The sequence below is a fragment of the Mobula birostris genome, chromosome 1, assembly GCF_030028105.1.
Source record: "Mobula birostris isolate sMobBir1 chromosome 1, sMobBir1.hap1, whole genome shotgun sequence".
NCBI lineage: Eukaryota > Metazoa > Chordata > Chondrichthyes > Myliobatiformes > Myliobatidae > Mobula > Mobula birostris.
This window is the reverse complement of record NC_092370.1, coordinates 54,966,888-54,985,062: the sequence shown is the minus strand read 5'-3', so window position 1 is coordinate 54,985,062 and position 18,175 is coordinate 54,966,888. Positions and strand designations below refer to the sequence as shown.

Sequence of the window (18,175 nt, the reverse complement as noted above, 5' to 3'; positions counted from 1 at the left end):
CGTCCAAGCGAAATATGCTTGGGCTTCCATGGTTCCACATCATTAGTAACATGAAACAAAGACACATGCTTGACTTTAACAAGCAAGTGAAGCAACTGACTTATTAGCCCGTTATGTACATAAACTTAATTTAAATGTGACAAAAGAGTTTGAACAAAAAATATATAAAATTTTATATAAATTAATGAAATCAGTGTCTTAAGATTTAAGGAGAAAAATGGAAGAATAAGAGTTCAGCTAAGGTGGACTACGACTGTAAAAGGAGCTGGCGTACCAACAGAAACAATTGGGAAATTACATTATATCTTCATTAATTACATACACTTATGCAATTACATTCAAACAATATTATATACAGGAGACAAGATTTAAACACCTGGCTGATTTGGGTTAGTCTCTCTCTCTGTTGACTAATAAGACTACCAATGATTTCCAGTGCCGTACCATTGTTTGTTGCAATTCTATAATGGGGCCACAAAACAAAAAAAGACTGCCTATCAATATTTGAAAAGTACATTTGAATTCTTTTTTTCCCTTCTCAGCAGAGTTACTTAAAAAAAAAACAATTCCAGGATTGCAGGGTTCTGGTTTACTGAGGTTGTGGCATATCCCAGTGAGGTATAACTACAGCAAAATAAAGACGAAGAAAAACATATTCAGCCTCCATGTTCAGGAAAATGGATAAACAGAAACAAATTATAAAGGATTAAAGGCTATGAATTTGTCAGCACTGGGAAAGTTGTGCTAAAACAGCTTTTAGTAGAGGCGCAGTTGGTTAATGGGGGGGATTTTAGGCAAAGTCTCCTAGCAGGTAAAGTTGTGACCTTAAAGATCATCATACGAAACAAAATATGTACTCCAAATTTTAGTGTTGCCAAAGGTTTTTCCTTGGTTATTTTTGATATTTTGAAGTTCCTGGAGGAAATCAGGTTACAGGGAAGCGCAGGTGGTAAGTGTGAGGGTGTACAATTAAGCAATCCTAAAACCATAAAACATAGGAGGGAATTAGACCAATCAGCCCATCGAGTCCCCTCCTCCATTTTATCATGGCTGCTCCTGGATCCCATTCAACCACATACACCTGACCTCTCACCATATCCCCTGATGCCCTGACCAATCAGGGATCCATTAACTTCTGCTTTATATATACCCATGAGCTCCACCGCAGTCTGTGGCAGAGCATTCCACAGATTCACCACTCTATGGCTAAAAAAAATCCTTCTTACTTCTGCTCGAAAAGGTCGCCCCTCAATTTGGAGGCTGTGCCCTCTCCTTCTGGATACCCCCACCAGAGGGAACATCCTCGCCACATCCACCTTATCTAGTCCTTTCAGCATTTGGTAAGAATCATTAATGGAGAAAAAAGTAAAGGATGTCAGTGGAAGGATGCACAAGGCATCAAATTTTGAATGATGACGAAATAGATCAAGCAGCGTTAGAAATCAATCAAGTTGATGGTGGTGGATTCAAGTATGTGATCAGGTGATAGGTTGACAGAGACAGACAATCTAACAGGTTTGCGCAAAAGGGACAATGCTTTCAATAATCCTACAACAGTAGGTTCCTGAAAGTAACGGGACCTGCAGCTAACAGCAAAGGCCAAGTGAAGACCTATACATCAAGCAACACACATCAAAGTTGCTGGTGAACGCAGCAGGCCAGGCAGCATCTCTAGGAAGAGGTACAGTCGGTTCGTCAGGACTAACTGAAGGAAGAGCTAGTAAGAGATTCCTTCAGTTAGTCCTGACGAAGGGTCTCGGCCCGAAACATCGACTGTACCTCTTCCTAGAGATGCTGCCTGGCCTACTGCGTTCACCAGCAACTTTGATGTGTGTTTCTTGAATTTCCAGCATCTTCAGAATTCCTCATGTTTGCACCTATACATCAAGATTATTTATTAAATTAAACCTGCTTTGAACTCCATGCCAATTTCCTTTCTGGACTTCTTTTAGCCCAAGATCCACTTCCTAACAGATTCAGGTGGACAGCATCACTGCTGCATCACCTCAACCTCAGATTAACAGTGAAACCAAGATCCAAAATTTAAGGCAAAATACCAACCTATTCCTGTGAGAGTCTGAGTCAACAGTTGAATAAAAAAAACTGGGACAAGTGGAAGCATAGTGGGATCAAACACAGTAAGTGATTGCCTCATTTTAATGTGTGACCCCACAAATATTCCTCCCCAATTTTCTGAAGGAATTAATATCATCGCCCAATTAATTGTTAACTGATTTTGAAGTTTTTGCCTCAATTGGTCTAACTAGAAAACTGCTTCATACAATGAACACTCTATCTGAGAATGTATTTCCTGAAAGATGCTATTTCTCAGTTGATACATTTTCACTCCCTCCCTTCAAATGCCATGGATAAGGTAAGGGATATCACCACTAAGGAAGGTCTGAATGCAAATTTCAGTCATAGATTCAATGTGAATGGTTTTTCAATTTGCAACACGAGTACTTACTTGTTTGTAAAGCAACTTGGTAGGTTCCAAGGTATTGAAAAGAGTGACTGAATGACAAATAACCATGGTGAGAAATGTCATTAGCAGGGCAACAAGAAAAAGAAGGAAAGAATCTATGTGGGAAACAGAGTTTAGTTACTTGAATGTTACATAACTTATAACATGAATAAGATTGCTGGACAGTTAAAATTAAGGAAACTACCTAAATACAAAAGCAGGAAGAGCATGTTTCCTGTGATAGCAGCAAGCAAGATCCGTATAGCAAAATGCCCTAAACTCTGCTGAATAGCACAAAGTACTATAGCAGCATAGATGTGAATTGTTAATAATATATCTACTGCCTTTCTGAGAAATGAGTCAGACTCCCTTTTCTGGTCTGGCCTCATTGTGACACTGACTTGCGGTAATATGGTTGATACTGAATTGCCCACAGAAGAGAATGAAAAAGCACTTTACAGCATCATAACCATTATCTTAACATAGAAGAATGGATAAAACCAGATGGAATACCTGGGCAATTTGGTCAATAAGCTTATCCCAGTTGACTTGACCAGAGCCCCCTCATACACATATCTGGACTGCACCTTAATTAGGAGAGATGTCCAAGATACCATGAAGAAAGATCGTGATATAGTTGTACTCACAGAAACACAGCTTAAAAACAGTGTGCCTAAATTCCACATAATAAGCTCTGGGTACATATAGGTGGAAGAGCATAGACCTGAGAGTCATCAATATTGACTCTAGACCCCATAAAAGCTCATTGCTATGTGTCAAATATTGGCAAGGCAGACAAAAGAAATATTTCACCATATTCAGAAACACTTGGTAGAAGCACTGAAAGTAGCAAAGATGCAGGATACACTCTGGATGGGGAATGCATTTTTCTTCAACAGGCGTGCTATGGTAGTTCCATTGTTGTTAAGTACTGAAGGGTGCAGTTGACTGTCTACAGTAGGTAGTAAATCAATCAATGAGAGAAGTAATTCTACCTAACCTTGATTTTACCAAGGTTAGTGTACTACTATCTATTACAGCATTGGTAGGACTGAGAAACCAAGAAACACTCAACAATTAGCTGTGCTTCTATTGCAGTACACTCATTTCTAACAGACAATGTGGGAATTGACTGGGTAGGTCCAGTTCACAAGAAGCAGGACAAATCCAATCCAGCTAATTTCCTCCTAAATAACCTTCTTTTCATCATTGCAAAGTGCTCAGATCTGTCAATTAATGTTATCAAATGGCCACTTACTCACCATAAACTACTCAATGATGCCCTGATTAGGTTTTGTCAGATCACATGGACAGAAACCTTATCACAGCCGTCTTTCAAACATGAACCAAAGAACATAGTTGCTCTGCTTTAACTGAATTCAATCAGCATTAAGGAGAGAATACACAAATGGAGTATAAAAGGAAATGTTGTGATTATCAGAGGTCAATCATTCCAATCAAAGGACATTACTCCAAGAGTTCTTCAGAGTAATGTTCAAGGCTGGGGGTTACCAACCTTCTTTTACACCTTGGACCAATACCATTAAGCAATGTATCTGTGGGGCCCAGGCTGGGAACCTCTGTTTAAGACCTAACCACCTTTTCAATGGCTTCATCAATGACCTCTTCCTTCCATCAGAAGTGGACATGTTTAGTGATGACTGCACATATTCAAATCTATTCACAACTTTTTCAGAAAATGAAACAGTCGATGGTTGCATCCAGTAAAAGATGAATGTTGTCAAGACAAGTAACATTCACACATTAAGAATGTCAAGCAATGATCATCTCCGGCCTAAAAAAATCCAGCTAACCTTTCCAGACATTCAATCATATTACTATCACCAAATTCTCACTGTCAATATTCTAGGGATCACTATTCTGAATAAATTGGACCAATCACATAAATAATGAAGTTACAAGGACGGGTCAGTTGTTGGAAGACCTATACTGAATGATTCACCTTCTAGCATCCCACAACCTTTCTGGAGCATAATAGATTACTCTACACTTGCCTGGATGAAACACTGAAGCAACTTAATACTCTCAAATGAGACCACTTAATTGTCACTTCATAGATTTCCTCCTCCCCCAATGCAGCATGCAACAAGCTGTATCAATTTCAAAATGCACTTCAGTTACCAGCACAGACTACTCTGATAATCCCTTTCTAACCCTGTGAATTCCATCACGAAGAAGCCATAGACACTAGGTTCATGGGAATGGAAGCTGCAGATTTCCAACAAGTCACACATCATCCCAACTTGGAAAGATATCATTGCTGTTTAGTCAATTTTGGGTCAAAATCTACCCAACAGGATTATGGAATATCACCACCACCATCTTAAGCACTTGCAGTCTTATCATCGATGTGGGCATTATGAAAAATATCGTCCTAGTAGTACAAACTGGCTAAATCAGAATGAATAAATTTCAGAACCAAACTAAGGTGGTGCTTGGGGTTTAACAGCATAATCAGTTGGCAACTGAAGATGGTTAATAAGCTGGCATCTCCAACTGGAACTAATTATTGCTTTTGTGAAAACACACAGGTAAGCTCAGTGAGAGGAAAGTAAAATGTGTGCAGGAATACGGATGGGGGTGAGGGTGACTCACAGTGGTCAACTGTTGTTTGCTAAACCAGGAAAACAACTCCTACCTTTTAAACTTCAACAAAAAAAAAACAATTTGAAAAATATGGACTCTTTTTTTTTAATAGGTTCCCTTTGTGACAAGAATACACATAGATTAAGATGTTAGCTGGTCTGTGCTGGCACCAGTGGGATCAGCAGTTGGTCTGCCACCTGTCTTCAGAAGAGAGAGAGATAAGGAAAACAATGGAGCAGCATTTGGAGATGTTAATGAAGGAAGGAGAGCTGTCAAGATCGGCTCCCCCTTTGAACCCTGAACTGTTTGAAGTGATGGACAGGCGATACCCCAGCAGGGGGATAAAAAGGGACAGGTTCGCTAAGGCAGGACACACGACACCCGAGGTAATGAGACCCTGGAAGCGGTGCGTCTCTCACAAGTCGGTGGGAAGTTCTTGGATGGCTGATCGCGGGATCAAGCCATAGACGCTCAGGGCGGAAAGGCACAATTGGCGGGAACCTGGTGTGTGTCCACCCTTGCCTGGGTGCTGGGTTCACCGCAGGGAAACAATCGTATCTGGAAATGGAGGGGTCACGGTCGATGACCTCAGATGACATCACAAAGGACTCGCCCAAAAGCTGATTGTGAAGGTCTGTGTGGAAGCCTTGAATATTCATTCGTTTTGCTCTCTCTCTCCTTCACCCCACTGTCCATCGCCACGGCAGCAATTACTGCGAACTGAACTGAACTAAATTGAACTGAACTTTGCGTCACTTTGAAACTGGTCATTTACCCCTAGACAACGATAGAGCTTGATTAATCCTGTTATCTTAATTCTGTGTACATGTATGTTTATCATTGCTGAACTGTTGCATTCATTATCCTTTTGATTAGAGTACTGTGTTGCTTGTTTCTTTAATAAAACTTTCTTAGTTCTAGTAATCCAGACTCCAACTGAGTGATCCATTTCTGCTGGTTTGGCAACCCAGTTACGGGGTACGTAACATAAGTGGGGTTCTTGTCCGCGATTTTGAACGCTAAATTTGGGACGGAGTAAATTGATTGGGTCAAAATTCCCGAAAGAAAGAAAAGACAAACAGCAGAAATGGAGGCTGAGGAAATTATAAAGGCGCCGACCTTGGAGGCATTAGAGGATGCCAGGAAATCGGAATTGGTAGCTGTGGCCAAATGGTTGAATCTTGCTAAGGGGAAGTCGACAATGAGGAGAGAGGAGATACACAGAGCTATCGTAGAGCACTATGTATCTAAAGGTGTGTTTCCCCAAGGCGAGCTGGAGGTGGTGTCTGTTGAAAAAAACCTGCCGGAGACACGGTACAGGTGCAGCTTGAAAAACTGAGACTCGAGCACGAGTTCCGGGTAAGGCAGTTGGAGCGAGAAGAGAAAGAGAGGGACAGACAGTTGGAGCGAGAAGAGAAGGAGAGAGAGTTAGAAAGGCAAGAGACAGAGAGGCAGTTGGAGCGAGAAGAGAGGCAGTTGGAGAAACAGAGGGAAAGGGAACTCGAGCTGGAGAAGTTAAAGATAAGGGCAGAGCAGGGGCCTGTGCCGAACCAAGGTGGAAGGTTCCGGGCGACCCAGGAGGTTAGGCTGGTTCCCCCATTTGACGATTCCGACGTGGATTGGTACTTTCTCCATTTCGAAAAAGTTGCTACAAGTCAGGACTGGTCGAGGGATAAGTGGGCTGTTTTGCTTCAGAGTGTACTGAAAGGGAAAGCCCAACAAGCTTACTCAGCTTTGTCCGTGGAAGATGCCCAGAGGTACAAGGTGGTGAAAGAGGCCATCCTCAGGATTTATGAGTTGGTCCCGGAGGCATACCGGCAGAGGTTCCGGAATGCGAGGAAGCAGTGGGACCGCACGTATTTAGAGTTTGCCCTTGAGATGCAGACATATTGTGAGCGTTGGTGCGCCTCGAAGGGGGTAGAGGGGGATTATGACAGACTGCTACAGCTGATCTTCATTGAGCAGTTTAAAGGTTGTGTCCCTGAGGGTATGAGACCCTACCTAGATGAGAAAGAGGCAGCCACGTTAGCCGCAACTGCTAAGTTAGCGGATGAGTATGCGTTGACGCATAAAATGAAGTTTGCCCCGAGTAAAGGCTACCAGAAGGGTAGTCAGGACGGCGGGGAGAGTCCGCCGGAAAAGTCAGAAAGTAAGCCGGGGACTAGTGAGAAGGATAAGGTAGACCGGGAGCAGTCTGGTAGGAAGTCTCCTGGGGTTGTCTGTTATAATTGCGGGAAAGTCGGACACTTCGCGTCCAGGTGCTTTGCCCCAAAGAAGGAGACCGGAAAAGGAAAAACGGCGATTTTGACTGGCTGTATCAAGCTGGTAAACGAACCGCTAGGGAAGGACAGGTCTGCCAAAGTTCAGGTAGGGCGCGAGAGGTTTATCTCGGCCGGATTGGTGTCAGTGAAGGAGGGGTTAAAACCAGTTCCAGTGTGGATCTGGAGAGACACGGGAGCGTGTCAGTCGCTAATACTGAAGAGTGTATTAGAGTTTAGCTCAGAGACCCAGACTGGGGAGGTAAAGGTCAAAGGTGTTGGGGAAGGGATAGAGTCAGTCCCTTTGCACCAGATACACTTACAAAGCAACCTGGTCTCTGGACTAGTCACGATCGGGGTGAGGTCCGAATTACCGATGAAAGGCGTGGAAGTCTTGCTCGGTAATGACCTCGCCGGGGAAATTGTGTTCGAAGCAGTGAGATTGATAGGTCAGCCTGCCAGCATTGAGGCCCCGCCCATGGACTCACAGGTTCATCACGGGACTGCGGTAGTAAATTTAGCTGAGATGTTTCTGCCAGCCTTGTATGAGAAGGGGGTAGAAAGTGAAAAGAAGGAGTGTAGTGAAACAAGAGGTAGTGAGGGAGCTGAGACAGACTTAGCATTAGCCAGGAAAGAATTTGTGCAGGCACAGGAGCGAGACGAGGGGCTAATAGTTTTGGCAGAGACAGCTCTCTCTGATGCAGAATTAACAAGGGAACTAGTGTGGAGGAAGAAGTGCTAAGGAAGAAAGGGAGACCAAGTACCATACCCGCAGATGAGGAATGGGGGGTGGTGCAAAAGAGTTATGGGGATGAGATTTTTAACCTGGCCCACAAGGTACCCCTCGGTGGACATTTTGAGGTGCTGGAGGAAACAGTTGGTGGAATCATGAAAGAGGTTTACTGGCTGCCCAGGAGGAAGGATGTTATTGATTATGACCGACGCGAACTGAGACGGTCACAGGCTTTTGATAGGCTAACAAACCTAGTCGGTGTTAGCGCGGAAATCAATGAAGCTAGGGTCCCCCTGATAACAGAAAAAACCATTTTGAAAAGATGAGTATGGTATCGACCAGATGGGAGAAGGCTATTGTTTTGGCCAGCACTGCTGATAAGGTCTCTCCCTTAATCCCCGAACAAAACGACTCTTTAGGAGAAGTAATTAAACGACTCACACACGTGTGTTTGATTGTCCCGAGGCGATGCAAAGAACTGGGACGTTGGGTGGTGTCTATTACACTAGCCTAGCGAACAGCAGCCCTATAGAATGAGTAATTCGGTGACTAAAGGGCTGATGAACACAGAGGTGTGTATTGGCGATGTAATACGGCTGTCTGAAGCCAGCTTGATAGTGAACCTTGAAAAAAATGAGTTCTGCCACACGAAGGTCACTTACCTGGGAATTGTGGTGACACGGGGCAGCTGGCAGTGATGCAAGCTACAGTGCAGGCTATCTCTGACATCCCAACCCCGACAGACAAGAGGGCACTCAGAAGGCTCTTGGAGATGGTGGAGTACTGTAGGAAGTTTTGCAATAACTCTGCGGTTACTACCCCTCCCCCTCCTACTAAGCCCTTGCGAGAGAAAACTAAGTCGGAATGGAACGACCCTTGTTATTGTGGTCCGGGACGAAACCCAATGAGAGGTTATATTGATCACAATTCATCAGTATTTTTGGCCACTATGAAGTTTGCTAAGTTGGAGCCTGGTCTAAGGGATTGTTAATAACACATATAAAAGGAATAGAAAATGTGATGGCTGACTGTCTGTCAGGTGTTGACAACTTCAAACTCACTGTATTAGCCAAATAGCTGATAAAGATGTATATTTATGTGTATCAAATAATGTATTCATGTTTGTAATTTTTACCCCTGGTAAAAATCCTTAAAGGGGGGAAGTGTGACAAGAATACACATAGATTAAGATGTAGCTGTCCTGTGCTGGCACCAGTGGAATCAGCAGTTGGTCTGCCACCTGTCTTCAGGAGAGAGAGAGATAAGGAAAACAATGGAGCAGCATTTGGAGATGTTAATGAAGGAAGGAGAGCTGTCAAGAACGGCTCCCCCTTTGAACCCTGAACTGTTTGAAGTGATGGACAGGCGATACCCCAGCAGGGGGATAAAAAGGGACAGGTTCACTAAGGCAGGACACACGACACCCGAGGTAACGAGACCCTGGAAGCGGTGCGTCTCTCACAAGTCGGTGGGAAGTTCTTGGACGGCTGATCGCGGGATCAAGCCATAGACGCTCAGGGTGGAAAGGCACGATCGGCGGGAACCTGGTGTGTGTCCACCCTTGCCTGGGTGCTAGGTTCACCGCAGAGAAACGATCATATCTGGAAACGGAGGGGTCACGGTCGGTGACCTCAGATGACATCACAAAGGACCCGCCCAAAAGCTGACTGCAAAGGTCTGTGTGGAAGCCTTGAATATTCATTCGTTTTGCTCTCTCTCTCCTTCCCCCCCACTGTCCATCGCCACGGCAGCGATTACTGTGAACTGAACTGAACTAAATTGAACTGAACTTTGCGTCACTTTGACCAAAAGTCTAGGGGTCATTTACCCCTAGGCAACGATAGAGCTTGATTGATCCTGTTACCTTAATTCTGTGTACATGTATGTTTATCATTGCTGAACTGTTGCATTCATTATCCTTTTGATTAGAGTACTGTGTTGCTTGTTTCTTTAATAAAACTTTCTTAGTTCTAGTAATCCAGACTCCAACTGAGTGATCCATTTCTGCTGGTTTGGCAACCCAGTTACGGGGTACGTAACACCTTGCCCCAGTGACAATGAACCACTCATGAAAGAGCTCAAGTTCTGGAAATACCAGGCAAGATTTGCATTTTGCCAGCTCTGACGAGTATAAATAAATTTAAAGTTGGGATCTGCAATGGATACAGGACCTTAATTCCTGGTGTATTTTTAGGGCTACATACAAACAGCTCTTGACCTAATTAGCATTGATTCAAATATCCACGATATTTCACACTGCTCAATTCTGCTAAATTAGTTATTGTTATGCCTATTTCTCTTTACAGAAAACAATGCTAAATTTAAGCCCTCTATTATAGTAGACAATTCATTTGTTATTAATAAAACTTCAATTAGATTTTTTCATGTTGTGATTTGCAGTTAAAATAATGTAGTTTCTTTTTTGCTTGATAGCCAATGCAGAATATGAACTGATTGTTTGCATATTATGGTGTATGATAATCACTACAAACACTCTATACAGATATGGAATACTGTTCCATTGTAAAGGAGTATACTAACCTTACTTGTTAAGTAATTTGTGGAAAGTAAACTATCAAGTTAAACAGAAACACATTTTCAATATATGTGGTAAGCTTCTTTCCATATTTATACCACTCACAGGCTAGAAATATGTATCATGGGCCATATTGTAATCAGAAATTCTGCTGGCACGGCATTACAAATCATTCTGGGAAGGTACTGGCTACATAACAAAGTGGCTTGCAAAGATTGTCCCTCTGTCCAAATTTGTAACAAAGGAAAAGTGAACTTTTAGGACTGGTGAATGAAAAAAGGTAACTAAGTTGAAATATCCTCTCATTGTACTGTAAAGATTTAGAAAATGCACCAACAGCAATAAATGAGATGGACGCAGTGTTGTAATAATTCTGATACACTTGACTAATGCAGTTATTTGCAATGAGGTTGGCAAAATGCCCAAAGCAGTGAGCAAGCAAACAGAGCGAGACAGCTGGCTTAGCACCTTCGATTACTACTGCCATATCCACCAGCTCTTCTGTCAGTGCGGTGTTCACCGATGTGTATTTTAGTACAAACATTTACTCTAAGAAATTCATCCAAAGTACATTTTGTCAAATTTCTCAGATGCCTTTCAAGCAAACGTAGCTGGTGACAAAAGCTGATTATTCAAATTAGCATGCAACACAAGGCAGCTTATGTATTTTAAAGTAATATGATTGCTTTTTGCTTATAATAAAGAAAGGCACATTTGATTTTGAAAGTGACAAAAAGCAATATTAGCTAAGCAAAACAATTTAATGTAATAAATGTAAATGTAATAGGATAAGAATTTTTTGGTTTTGATTTTTATGTTTGCCTGGTTCATTGCATTCAGACATTTGTTTTCAACGTGGTGGCTGAGGGCAGAGGTATATTTTCTCAGTTCCCTATTTTATTCCCAATGCTTAGAAAACAAAATATAAGGTTCACCACTAAAACATTTTCTATTTAAAATATTTGGCATACTATTCTGTTAAAAAGATATAAAACCCATTAGAAGTGCAAGTGGCAATATAATTTGAGAAGTATTACATTCCAATCCATCGGTCTGCTGACATTAACTGATCTTTATCTCTCTCATTAAAACACTGTCTAAGCAAAACAATTAAATCACAAAAATGTTATGTTGAGTTGCCACGAATTTTTAAAACATTATTATTTCTGTATCTGAAGAATATCCTGCTGTCAGACTCAGCTCATTAAGAAAACAAAAACAGGGCCCATTATATATTACTGGTGGTAGGAATGGGATACTTTAAAAAAAAACACAAAATCGGATTATTGCTTGCGCTTTTGTTTTATTTGATGGAATCATACCAGCAGATAGTAAAATAGCAACAGAAAAAAGGAAGCTAAATATTGTGAGAGAGGGAGAGAAAGGGGAGGGGAGGGAGAGTGGGCGGATGGGAGAGTAGGGGAGAGAGAGAATTAACAATGACATCCTCCGTTACAATGACAACACACCATTATTCTTTTAATGGTTGATGCAGAACCTTTAGAGTAGTTCTTCAGTAGAATCTAATCTTGCTCCATCCTAGTCCTTGCCAACATGTTGCCTATAAGTGCCATCAGTTCAAGATTTGAGTATCAAGTTAAATATATCATGTGGTCCGTTTGTTAACCACTCAGTTCTGGGTAAACACAACTTCCTGCAGTTAGATATTGAAGAGTAAAGCTATTGAAATCAAACAATTCATAACACTGACAGACGTTGTTCACGTGAAACAACTGTTCCCCTGAAAAATGCCATTTGAACCACCCAGAGACTGATTTCAAGACGGGTGCCAAGCTAGTCTCTATTGAGGTCAAAGCTCAGACTTTATTTTAAAGTTTTTTAGCTTCATAAAAATGGGTTTGGGAACAGAGAAGGAAGTTAGAGATCAGGTTAGAGTTTAGGAATGGGATGTGGAAGAACTATTGGACAGACCAGAGCCTAAGCTTCCGCTCCACATTCAAAGGCTACTGGTGATGGTGTGGTCAGATGCTGGACTCACAGACCAGGGAGACATTCGGGATCCCATCATCAGCGACACCAGAGTTCGAGGCCTAGTTTCTGAGACCTATCATCAGTGAGTCTAGTGTCTGAAGCCAGGAGCTCGGGCTCTCCTTCCTCCAGGGTCCTCATCTGCCATCACTGGCGAGTCCTGGATCAATAGCAAAGGTTGATCAGAGGTCCATATGGAAGTCCTTAGATTGATCAGAAGCCTGATGGTCGATTGGATGCCCAGACATTGAGACCTGATTGCTGGACCCTGGGTCTGCAAAGCTCTGTGAGTCTGCTGGGTAAGGCATGGCCAGTGTCTGTGAATCCATGAGTCCATTGGAGGCCAAAGAAGACAGACTGCCTTTGGAGTTAGAGGAATGTCTATGTGTCTGGGTCAGTGGGAGAGAGGGAGGGAAGAACGGGCTTTCTTCACTGTTGTTGCTTTGTCACTTGCTCTATTCCATTTTGTTCTGTTCTGCTGAGCATTGCAGGGAACCTATGTTGGCACTGGAATGTGTGGCAACACCGTGGGCTGCCTATAGCATGCCCTTGGATGTATTGCTTGTTAACACAAATGACACATTTCACTGTATGTTTCAACGTATGTAATAAATAAATCTAAATCTGAAATCTGAATCTAAAGTTTGCACCAAGTGTCAGGCATGTAATCCTATTGTGTTCTCCCCATATTCTCATTAAATCCCCACTGAATCTTCTTCTCACCTCCACTCCAGGGACAATTTGCCGTGGCCCGTTAACCTACTAATCTGTATGTCTTTGGGATGTAGGAGGAAACTTGATCATAGGGAGAATATGCAAACTCCATTCAGACAGAACTGGAGGTCAGGACTGAATACTGGTTATTGGAAATGTAACAGCAGGTCTACCAGCTGCCCTGTTGTAATTCTCATGACTTTAGCTTCCAATGTTGCGAACAACCTCTCCATCAGAAAGATTACCAACTCCTATCTTAGGACATCATTCAACCTTGTCCTTTCTTTGGTATATTCTATTGCTAAAACCCTCAACAATCCTCGATTGCCTGCGGGATTGACTATTTCACCACCATCCTGGCTGACTAAGACACATATGCAAACTCTGCTGGCCATAGCATGGTCTCCAACAAGGCTTGCTCAACTCATCACTCCTGCACGTTGCAAGAGTAATGGCTACTAGCCATATCAACACTCAAAATTAAAATTTTCACCCATGTCCAAATAATTTCATTTAGGATTTCTCCTTTAAACGTGGCTGCCTTTCCACTACCAGGTCCTTTAAAGCACTCAATAAATCCTTCATTGTCAAACCATATAATTTCCCCTCTTAATGTCTCCTTCTTTCTTTCTGATTACATTTCTGTGGTATTTGGTACATTTGGAATGGACCTCCAAATCCTAAGAACTTTCCACAGGGGCACGATTGAGAGCATCTTGACTGGCTTCATCTCTGCCTGGTATGGGAACTGAACTTCCCTCAATCGCAGGACTCTGCAGAGAATGGACAGCCCAGAACATCTGTAGAACTTCCCGCTATTCAGGACATTTACAGAGACAGGTGCATAAAAAAGGGGCTGAAGGATCACTGGGGACCCGAGTCACCCCGACCACAAACTGTTCCAGCTGCTACCATCCCGGAAACTGTACCACAGCATAAAAGCCAGGACCAACAGGCTCTGTCTGGGACGGCTTCTTCCACTAGGCCATCAGACTGATTAATTCATGATGTTACAATTGTATTGACTGTCCTGTTGTACATACTATTTATTATAAATTACTATAAATTGCACAATTGCACATTGCAAATTTAGACAGAGACGTAAACGTAACATAAAGATTTTTACTCCTCATGTATATGAAGGATGTAAGTAATAAAGTCAATTCAATTCAATTCAATTCCTGGTTGCCTCACTACAGGAAGGACATGGAAGCCATAGAAAGGGTGCAGAGAAGATTTACAAGGATGTTGCCTGGATTGGGGAGCATGCCTTATGAAAACAGGTTGAGTGAACTCGGCCTTTTCTCCTTGGAGCGACTAAGGACGAGAGGTGACCTGATAGAGGTGTATAAGATGATGAGAGGCATTGATCATGTGGATAGTCAGAGGCTTTTTCCCAGGGCTGAAATGGTTGCCACAAGAGGACACAGGTTTAAAGTGCTGGGGAGTAGGTACAGAGGAGGTGTCAGGGGTAAGTTTTTTACTCAGAGAGTGGTGAGTGCGTGGAACGGGCTGCTGGCAATGGTGGTGGAGGTGGACACGATAGGGTCTTTTAAGAGACTTTTGGATAGGTACATGGAGCTTAGAAAAATAGAGGGCTATGGGTAAGCCTGGTAATTTCTAAGGTAGGGACATGTTCGGCACAACGTTTTGGGCCGAAGGGCCTGGATTGTGCTGTAGGTGTTCTATGTTTCTATGTTTCAATTAAACACCATGGATTGTTTTGCTACATATTATTGAAAACTGCTTTTATAAAGTAGCTTATGTGAGAGTGAAAGCTTTGAAAGATGAATAAACTCTTCTTGGGCTTCCATCCGGATACAGTTATCAGTTATAACTGACATTTCCTTGAAAAACCTTGCCATCTTCTTCAAGGATCATCAAAACGTTGGTTATAATTGATACCCATACCTGTCTGGAAGCTTGAGAAGAATTTACACCAGGAAAGCACTAGGACCTTTCTCGTTTTGTGATGCCTACCTATGACACTGGAGGTGTATTTGGGCTTGAGTGCACAAAGTGGTATAAGACCAACTAGGGATTCTTAATCTGATGGCCATTTTAGCTGTCTTAATTTCCAATGCAGGCATCAGGTGTATAAACAATATCGCATCAAATCACTTTGCAAATTTATCTTCTGATGTTATTTTCATAGGTGGTTTACAAGGTACAATGTAGATTAAACGTGTTTCCTCCTTAATTCTAATTGTTTTCTCTTCTTCATACTTATTTTGTTCAAAAGCTAAATTAGACCCATTTTTTAGAAAAAGCTGATATGGACAGGGGCTTCACACGTAGGAGATGAAGGTAAAGAGAGCTCTAATGCTCTAGTACATATTTCTACATTGAGCACCAAACTACATGGACTAATTGCTCATCTTTTTTAATGTTTATGAAACTTTGTTCCGCTCTGCAACACTAATCTCAGAATTTGCATACATAACAACCCAAGTTGCATTTCAAAAGTAATTCATTAGGATACCTTGAGAACATGATAAATGATATATAAATTATCTTTTCAAGCTATTTTGACCTATCTTCATTTTTTAAAAATTTTGGCCTGGTACTCCTTTGTTGTAATGTAGTCTTATAGTTATGCAGAATTTACAGTGCCTATAACAAGTATTCACCCCCACCCCGGAAGGTTTCATGTTTTATTGTTTACAACATTGAATTGCAGTGGATTTAATTCATTTTTTACACTGATCAACAGAAAAAGACTCGTGTCATCACGAAAACAGATCTATACAAAGTGATCTAAATTAGTTACAAATATAAACCAGAAAATAATTGATTGCATAAGTGTTCACCCCCTTTAATATAATAAACCAAATCATCAGTGATGAAGTTTGCTGACAATACAACCATTGTTGGTAGAATCTCAGGTGGTGATGAGAGGGCGTACAGGAGTGAGATATGCCAACTAGTGGAACAACAAACTGGCACTCAACGTCAGTAAGACAAAAGAGCTGATTGTGGACTTCAGAAAGGGTAAGACGAAGGAGCACATACCAATCCTTATAGAGGGATCAGAAGTGGAGAGAGTGATCAGCTTCATTTTCCTGGGTGTCAAGATCTCTGAGGATGTAACCTGGTCCCAACATATCGATGTAGTTATAAAGAAGGCAAGACAGTGGCTAGACTTTATTAGGAATTTGAAGTGATTTGGCATGTCAACAAATACACTCAAAAACTTCTAAAATTGTACCGTGGAGAGTATTCTGATAGGCTAGTATGGAGGGGCTATTGCACAGGATGAAAGAAGCTGCAGAACGTCGTAAATCTAGTCAGCTCCATCTTGGGTACTAGCCTACAAAGTACCCAGGACATCTTTAGGGAGCGGTGTCTCAGAAAGACAGCGTCCATTATTAAAGACCCACAGCACCCAGGGCTTCCCTTTTCTCACTGTTACCATCAGGTAGGACAGTGGTCCCCAACCTCTGGGCTGCGGACCGATATGGGGCCGCAAAGAATGCAGTGGTGCAGTAGCAGCCGACTGCGTCGCCTCTGATCTGGGCTGACATTTATGTGCCGAGCGGCACCTATTTAATTAGCTTGTTTATTTCAGCTTTTTTCTTAAAGATGTGCTGGGTGCGTTCCCGCCACCGCTGCACCGTTGCATTCTTCGCGGCAATGTATCTGTCCGTGGCCCGGAGATTAATGACCACTGAGGTAAGAGATACAGAAGCCTGAAGGCACACACTCAGTGATTCAGGAACAGCTTCTTCCCCTCTGCCATCTGATACCTAAATGGACTTTGAAGCTTTGGACACTATCTCACTTTTTTTTAATATACAGTATTTCTGTTTTTGCATATTTTTTAATAATCTATTCAATATACATAAATTGATTTACCTGTTTATTTATTATTATGTTTTATTTTATTTATTTATTTTTTCTGTCTCTGCTAGATTATGTATTGCATTGAACTGCAGCTGCTAAGTTAACAAGTGTCACGTCACATGCCGGTGATAATAAACCTGATTCTGATTCTGATTCTGATTCTGGTGCAGCCAATTGGTTTTAAAAGTCACATAATTAGTTAAATGGAGATCAGTTTTTAAAGAACTGTGTGCAGTCAAGGTATTTCAATTAATTGTAGTAAAAATACCCCTGTATCTGGAAGGTCTAACTGCTGGAAAGTCAGCATCCTGGCAAAAGCTACAGCATGAAGATATAAGAACACTCCAAGCAACTCCATGAAAAGGTTATTGAAAAGCACAAGTCAGGAGATGGATGCAAGAACATTTCCAAGTCACTGAATATCCCTTGGAGTACAGTTAAGACAATCTTCAAGAAATGTAAAGAGTATGGCACAGCTGTAAATTTGCCTCTAGCAGGCCATCCACAAAACCTGAGTGACTGTGCAAGAAGGGTACTCGTGGGGGAGGCCATCAAGAGACCTATGACAACTCTAGAGGAGTTACAAGCTTCAGTGGCTGAGATGGGAGAGACTGCGCATACCACAACTGTTGCCTGGGTGCTTTACCAGTTGCAGCTTCATGGGAGAGTGGCAAAGAGAAAGCCACTGTTGAAAGAAACCTCACATGAAATCTCATTTAGTGTTTGCGAGAAGGCACGTGGGGGACTCTGATGAAACCAAAATTGAGCTTTTTGGCCATCAGACTAAACACACATCATCAAAAACACACCATTCCTACCGTGAAGCATAGTGGTGGCTGCATCATGCTGTGGGGATGCTTCACTGCAGCAGGCCCAGGAAGGCTTGTGAAGGTAGAGGGTAAAATGAATGCAGCAAAATATAGAGCAATTCTGGAGGAAAACCTGGTGTAGTCCGCAAGAGAACTGCGACTTGGGAAAAGATTTGTTTTCCAGCAAGACAATGACCTCAAGCACAAAGCCAAAGCTACACA

At 42.1% G+C, this 18,175-nt stretch overlaps 1 protein-coding gene across 8 annotated transcripts in view; it reads right to left on the bottom strand.

The window, feature by feature from the left end:
• The window catches only part of ccdc178 (coiled-coil domain containing 178), a 365,844-nt gene that overhangs the window by 102,613 nt on the left and 245,056 nt on the right, over positions 1-18,175 (bottom strand). The window lies entirely within an intron of this gene.